Source organism: Hemiscyllium ocellatum, chromosome 31 (genome assembly GCF_020745735.1).
Source record: "Hemiscyllium ocellatum isolate sHemOce1 chromosome 31, sHemOce1.pat.X.cur, whole genome shotgun sequence".
NCBI lineage: Eukaryota > Metazoa > Chordata > Chondrichthyes > Orectolobiformes > Hemiscylliidae > Hemiscyllium > Hemiscyllium ocellatum.
Genome location: NC_083431.1, coordinates 12,748,097 through 12,755,579, shown reverse-complemented (window position 1 = coordinate 12,755,579; position 7,483 = coordinate 12,748,097).

Below are 7,483 nucleotides of genomic sequence, written 5' to 3'. Positions count from 1 at the left end.
TGTTGGCTCAGTTTATGATGCCCATATCCTCTGAGTAAATTTAAGTAAATACTCAACAGGTCTGGCACGGGTCTGTGGAGGGAGAAGCAGATTTAGCATTTTCACTTGAGTATGACTTTTTCTCAGAACAGAAGTGTTTGAAGAAGAGTTAACTTTTCAGTTAATTCTCCTTCAAACGCTTCTTCTGTTCTGAGAAAAACTGAGCTGAAAAGCTAACTCTGCTTTTGTGTCCACAAATACTGCCAGACCTGTTGAATATTTCCAGCACTTTCCAGCAAAATACTTGGAAGGTGAGTTTCCCTGACAGAGTTGGCATTTATTGCCTGTTCCTTTATTACCTTCAGAAGGTGGCAGTGGGGCATCTTTTTGAACCATATGTAGCAATAGTTCCCTTTCTATACCATTTAAGAAGCTGTTTAGGAGTCAACAGCTTTTGTATCAGACTAGAGTCACATTTAAGCCAAACTAGATAGGTAATGTCTTTTCTTCCCTAATGGACATTAATGAATTAATTGGGTTTTGAACGGTAACCCCACAAGTTCGTCAACACCTACACTAACTTTGGAAATTTTTATCAGATCTTCAATTAAACGTATTGCTCAATGATGCCTGGTGTGATAAACTCAGATTTAGTTTTACTTAGTTTTACTGAGACATACAACTATGAAGAGTTAAAAAGTGAGGTCTGCAGATGCTGAAGATCAGAGCTGAAAATGTGTTGCTGGTTAAAGCGCAGCAGGTCAGGCAGCATCCAAGGAACAGGAAATTCGATGTTTTGGGCACAAGCCCTTCATCAGGAATGAGTAAAGTGTATCCAGCAGGCTAAGATAAAAGGTAGGGAGGAGGGACTTGGGGGAGAGGCGATGGAGATGTGATAGGTGGAAGGAGGTCAAGGTGAGGGTGATAGGCCGGAGTGGGGTGGGGGCGGAGAGGTCAGGAAGAAAATTGCAGGTTAGGAGGACGGTGCTGAGTTCGAGGGAATCGACTGAGACAAGGTGGGGGGAGGGGAAATGAGGAAACTGGAGAAATCTGAGTTCATCCCTTGTGGTTGGAGGGTTCCCAGGCGGAAGATGAGGCACTCTTCCTCCAACCGTCGTGTTGTTATGTTCTGGCGATGGAGGAGTCCAAGGACCTGCATGTCCTTGGTGGAGTGGGAGGGAGAGTTAGTGTTGAGCCACGGGGTGGTTGGGTTGGTTGGTCCAGGCGTCCCAGGTTGGAGGTTTGGAGGTTCCCTGAAGCGTTCCGCAATTAAGTGGCCCATCTCCCCAATATAGAGGAGGCCACATCGGGTGCAGCGGTTGCAATAAATGATGTGTGTGGAGGTGCAGGTGAATTTGTGGCGGATATGGAAGGATCCCTTGGGGCCTTAGAGAGAGGTAAGGGAGGAGGTGTGGGCGCAAGTTTTGCATTTCCTGCGGTTGCAGGGGAAGGTGCCGGGAGTGGAGGTTGGGTTGGTGGGGGGTGTGGACCTGACGAGGGAGTCACGAAGGGAGTGGTCTTTGCGGAACGCTGATAGGGGAGGGGAGGGAAATATATCCCTGGTGGTGGGGTCCGTTTGGAGGTGGCGGAAATGACGGCGGATGATACGCTGTATACGGAGGTTGGTGGGGTGGTAGGTGAGAACCAGTGGGGTTCTGTCCTGGTGGCGGTTGGAGGGGCGGGGCTCAAGGGCGGAGGAGCGGGAAGTGGAGGAGATGCGGTGGAGGGCATCGTCGATCATGTCTGGGGGGATTCTGCGGTCTTTGAAGAAGGAGGCCACCTTGGGTTCTCACACCAAACACCTGACAGTTAATCCAAAGCTATATTCCAGCACAACTCAGTTTGGCAGGGAACCAGTGTTTTATATGTGCATGGTCAACAGTCTAATGAACTAAGTTGAACAAAAGAATTAGGTTAAGTTATATTGTCCAAAAAGAGCATGATTTTGTAAGATCATTTGCAACAAATGAAGGACACAAGTAGAGCAATGTATCACAACAAAGACAACAGAATGGAAGTTATAACAAGTCTACATTATTACCATCAAGTGCTTAAAGGTCAGCTACTTCCTGAAGAAGGGCTCATGCCCGAATCGTTGATTCTCCTGCTCTTTGGATGCTGCCTGACCTGCTGCGCTTTTCCAGCAACACATTTTCAGCTCTGATCTCCAGCATCTGCAGTCCTCACTTTCTCCTCGAAGATTTTAACCTACTGCGAATCCTCTTGCAAGAATGCCTTCCTTGAAGATGCTCTCTTCCTCCCTCTACATTCCTGAAGAAGGGCTCATGCCCGAAATGTCGATTCTTCTGCTCTTTGGATGCTGCCTGACCTGCTGCGCTTTTCCAGCAACACATTTTCAGCTCTACATGTTAAAAGTCTATCTCGCTCAGCTGTGAATGCACTGAAACTCCCAGCCTCTATTACCCTCTTCAATAAAGAATTCCACAGGTCAACTACTCTCTGACTGAAGACATTCCTCCACATCACTGTCTTAAATGTGCAACCCTTATTCTGAAATTATGCCCTCTGATCTGAGACTCTCTCACAAGAAAAAACAACTTTTCTGTATCTATCCTATCAATTCACTTGATGATTTGTATGTTTCAATAAGGTGGCCTGTCATTTCTCTATATTCCAACAAGTAAACATCCAACCTATTCATCCTCTTCTCATACGACAGACCCTTCACACCTGGGATCAGCCGAGTGAACCTTCTCTGGACTGCCTGCAAAGCCAGTCCATTTCATTCCTGCTGTGGCTGAAACTGACTACCTGCAAGGATGGTGCAGATAAAAGCGATCAATTACTACAGAAGGACATTAGATCAGCATTTGAGCAAAATAAACTTCCAAGGCTACAGAGATGAAACAGGAAAATCAAACTTATTGGATTACAGAAAGCACAGAGTTATAGAGTCATAGAATTGTAGAGATGTACAGCAATGGGAAACAGACCCTTCGGTCCAACCCGTCCATCCAACCAGATGTCCCAACCCAATCTAGTCCCACCTGCCAGCACCCAGCCCGTATCACATTTATTGAAATTAAATTGAATGGTCCTCCTTCTGTGCTGTTACAACTCTGTGCCTCAAGAAGCGCAACCGCACTTTTCCACATTAAATCCAAATCCCTTGATTCCCTCATCGCTGAATCCTGAGCAGCGGGCCACCTCTTTTGATTCAGTAATGTCCTAATTCTTCACACCCTGTATGTGCTCATCATTGTTCATGGTCTGTGTATGTCATTTCCCTTCAGTTCTATCCAGAGTTGCCAGTTCTAGTGGACAGTATTCTCAGAGGTTCCATCAGATGACATCCTGCCTCAAACCCTCATCCATCCCACCAACTCTGCCATCATTCAATACCCAATATGCCCATTCTCACAGCACTTTCTGACTTTTTGTTACACCTTATGTTGGATGCTTCCTGATTGTCATTCCATCAGCTTTTAATGAAAATGGAACTCCCATTCCATAGTTGAACACAATGAATTCTGGCATTCCCGTACAGCACTGAGGGAATGTTGCACTGTTGAACATTGTGTCTTTCAGATGACATATTAAACAGGAGACTGCCTGCCTGCTTGGATTGGTGCAAAAGAAACTCTGGAACTCTTTTGAGGAAGAGCCCTGGAACTATCTCGTGGTGTCCTGACCAATACTTATTCGTCAGTCAACATTACAGGAGAAAAGTTTGTTTCGTCATTATTGCATTGCTGCTTGTGGGAGTTTGCTGTGAATTACTTGCTGTGTTTCCTGTGTGAACTTCAAGGGCTTTTAACTATTCAGTGGTTGTAGAAAGTGCTACAATAAATGCAAATCTATTTTTTTGCAGTCTCGTCAATTAATCTTTAATTAATTTATTAACTAATTAATCTTTAGTTCCTGAAGATCAATCCTGGGAGTTTGACAAGCAGAGGTGCATTTTCTATCACAGTTGGTTGGAGCTCAAGAACCCTCTTCACTGTTAAATTTACATTGTACTGAGGAATGGCTTTAACTGAATGGTCATCTGAGCAGCTGCTGTAACCCTCTTTCAGTCAGTGCTGCACTTGATAGTTTCTATACACTCCTCACCAACATTTTCCATTTTATCCTCCATAAGCTTGCGATTATCCAAACCAATTGGACCTCAAGTACCCATGTCATTACTCACAACAGGTACCATTCAACTATTATTCCTGTGCACACTGATGTGCACTGGCTACCTGTCAAGCAATACCTCCATTTTAAAATTCCCATTCTTATATTCAAATCCCACCATGGAGTAACCATACCCTCTTTCTGTGTAATCTCCTCCAGCCCTACAAACCTTCAAGGTATTTGTGTTTGTCTGATTCTGGCTTCTTGAGAAGCTTCAATTATAATTGCTCCACCATTCGTGATTGTACCTTCAGAATTCTTTTCCCACAATCTCAGCCTCTCTTCCTTACTTTCCACTTCAAAGACAAATCTTAAAGCCTACCTCTTTAATTAAGGTTTGGCTATCAGCACTAACATGGGTACGTTGCAGTGACCGGATCTCTGGCACGAGGTCCGGCTCTGAGGCTCAGAAGGGAAAGGGGGAGAGGAGGAGAGCACTAGTTATAGGAGACTCTATAGTTAGAGGGACAGACAGGCGGTTCTGTGGACATGGGTGAGATTCTCGGTTGGTTTGTTGCTTCCCGGGTGCCAGGGTCTGAGACGTCTCAGACCGTGTCTTCAGAATCCTTAAGGGGGAGGGTGTGAAGCCAGAAGTCGTGGTGCACATTGGCACCAATGACATATGTAGGAAGAGGGGTGAGGAAGTCATTCAGGAGCTCAGGGAGTTAGGCTGGAAGCTAAAAGCTAGGACAGACAAGAGTCGTCATCTCTGGGTTGTTGCCGGTGCCACTTGATAGTGAGGCAAGGAATAGGGAGAGAGTGCAGTTGAACACGTGGCTACAAGGATGGTGTAGGAGGGAGGGCTTCAGGTATTTGGACAATTGGACTGCATTCTGGGGAAGGTGGGACCTGTACAAGCAGGACGGGTTGCACCTGAACGAGAAGGGCACCAATATCCTGGGAGGTAGGTTTGCTAGCACTCTTCGGGGAGGGTTAAACTAATTTGGCAGGGGGATGGGATCTGGACTTGTAGTCCAGCAAGTAAGCTAGCTGTTTTTCAGGATGTCCAAGAACGTAGGGAGGCTGTGGAGAAGGTAGCACTGACAGGGAATTTTGCGGACACAGAGATGGGCTCAAGTGTGTATACTTCAACGCAAGGAGTATCAGAAATAAGGTGGGCGAACTTAAGGCGTGGATCGATACTTGGGGCAACAATGTTGTGGCGATCACGGAAACGTGGATAGAAGAGGGACAGGAATGGTTGTTAGAGGTTCCTGGTTACAGATGTTTCAGTAAGATTAGGGAGGGTGGTAAAAAAGGAGCGGGTGTGGCGTTGCTAATTAGAAATGGTATAACGGCTGTAGAAAGGCAGTTCGAGGGGGATCTGCCTTTGGAGGTAGTATGGGCTGAAGTCAGAAATAGGAAAGGAGCAGTCACCTTGTTGGGTGTTTACTATAGGCCCTCCAATAGCAGCAGAGATGTGGAGAAACAGATTGGGAAAGAGATTTTGGAAAGGTGCATAAGCCACAGGGTAGTAGTCATGGGCAATTTCAACTTCCCAAATATTGATTGAAGCTCTTTAGATCAAGTAGATTGGACGGGGCGGTGTTTGTGCAGTGTGTCCAGGAAGCTTTTCTAACTCAGTATGTAGATTGTCCGACCAGAGGGGAGGCCATATTGGATTTGGTACTTGGTAACGAACCGGGAAAAGTGATGGGCTTGTTGGTGGGTGAGCATTTTGGTGATGGTGACCACAATTCTGTGACTTTCACCTTGGTTATGGAGAGAGATAGGTGCGTGCAACAGGGTAGGTTTTACAATGGGGGGAAGGGTAAATACGATGCTGCAAGACAGGATCTGAGGAGCATAAATTGGCAGCATAGGCTGTCAGGGAAGGATGTCGTTGAAATGTTGAACCTTTTCAAGGAACAGATACAATGTGTCCTTGATATGTACGTACCTGTCAGGCAGGAAAGAGATGGTCGTGTGAGGGAACCTTGGTTGACGAGGGAGGTTGAATATCTAGTAAAGAGGAGGAAGGAGGCTTACATTAGGTTGAGGAAACAAGGTTCAGACAGAGCATTGGAGGGATACAGGGTAGCCAGGAGGGAGCTGAAGAAAGGGATTAGGAGAGCTAAGAGAGGGCCATGAAAAATCTTTGGCGGGTAGGATCAAGGATAACCCCAAGGCCTTTTATGCGTATGTGAGAAACATGAGAATGACGAGAACGAGGGTAGGTTCCAATCAAGGACAGTAGTGGGAGACTGTGTATTGAGTCGGAAGAGATAGGAGAGGTCTTGAATGAGTACTTTTCTTCATTGTTTACAAATGAGAGGGACCGTATTGTTGAAGAGGAGAGTATGAAATGGACTGGTAAGCTAGAGGAGATACTTGTTAGAAAGGAAGATGTGTTGGGCATTTTTAAAAACTTGAGGATAGACAAGTCCCCTGGGCCTGACGGGATATATCCTAGGATTATGTGGGAAGCAAGAGAGGAAATTGCAGAGCCATTGGCAATGATCTTTTCGTCTTCACTGTCAACGGGGTGGTACCAGGGGACTGGAGAGTGGCGAATGTTGTGCCCCCGTTCAAAAAAGGGAATAGGGATAACCCCGGGAATTACAGGCCAGTTAGTCTTACTTCGGTGGTAGGCAAAGTAATGGAAAGGGTATTGAGGGATAGGATTTATGAGTATCTGGAAAGACACTGCTTGATTAGGGACAGCCAGCACGGATTTGTGAAGGGTAGGTTTTGCCTTACAAGTCTTATTGAATTCTTTGAGGAGCATTTGACCAAGCATTTGGATGAGGGTAGAGCAGTGGATGTAGTGTACATGGATTTTAGTCAGGCATTTGATAAGGTTCCCCATGGTAAGCTTATGCGGAAAGTCAGGAGGCATGGGATAGTGGGAAATTTGGCCAGTTGGATAGAGAACTGGCTAACCGGTCGAAGTCAGAGAGTGGTGGTAGATGGTAAATATTCAGCCTGGAGCCCAGTTACAAGTGGAGTCGAAGGGTGGATCAGTAAATTTGCAGACGATACGAAGATTGGTGGAGTTGTGGATAGTGAGGAGGGCTGTTGTCGGCTGCAAAGGGATTTAGATATCATGCAGAGCTGGGCTGAGGAGTGGCAGATGGAGTTCAACCCTGTCAAGTGTGAGGTTGTCCATTTTGGAAGGACAAATAAGGATGCGGAATATAGGATTAACGACAGGGTTCTTAATAAGATGGAGGAGCAGAGGGATCTTGGGGTCTATGTTCATAGCTCTTTGAAAGTTGCCACTCAGTTGGATAGAGCTTGTAAGAAGCCTATGGTGTATTAGCGTTCATTAGCAGAGGGTTGAATTCAAGAGTCGTGAGGTGATGTTGCAGCTGTACAGCACCTTGGTAAGGCCACATTTGGAGTACTGTGTGCAGTTCGGGTC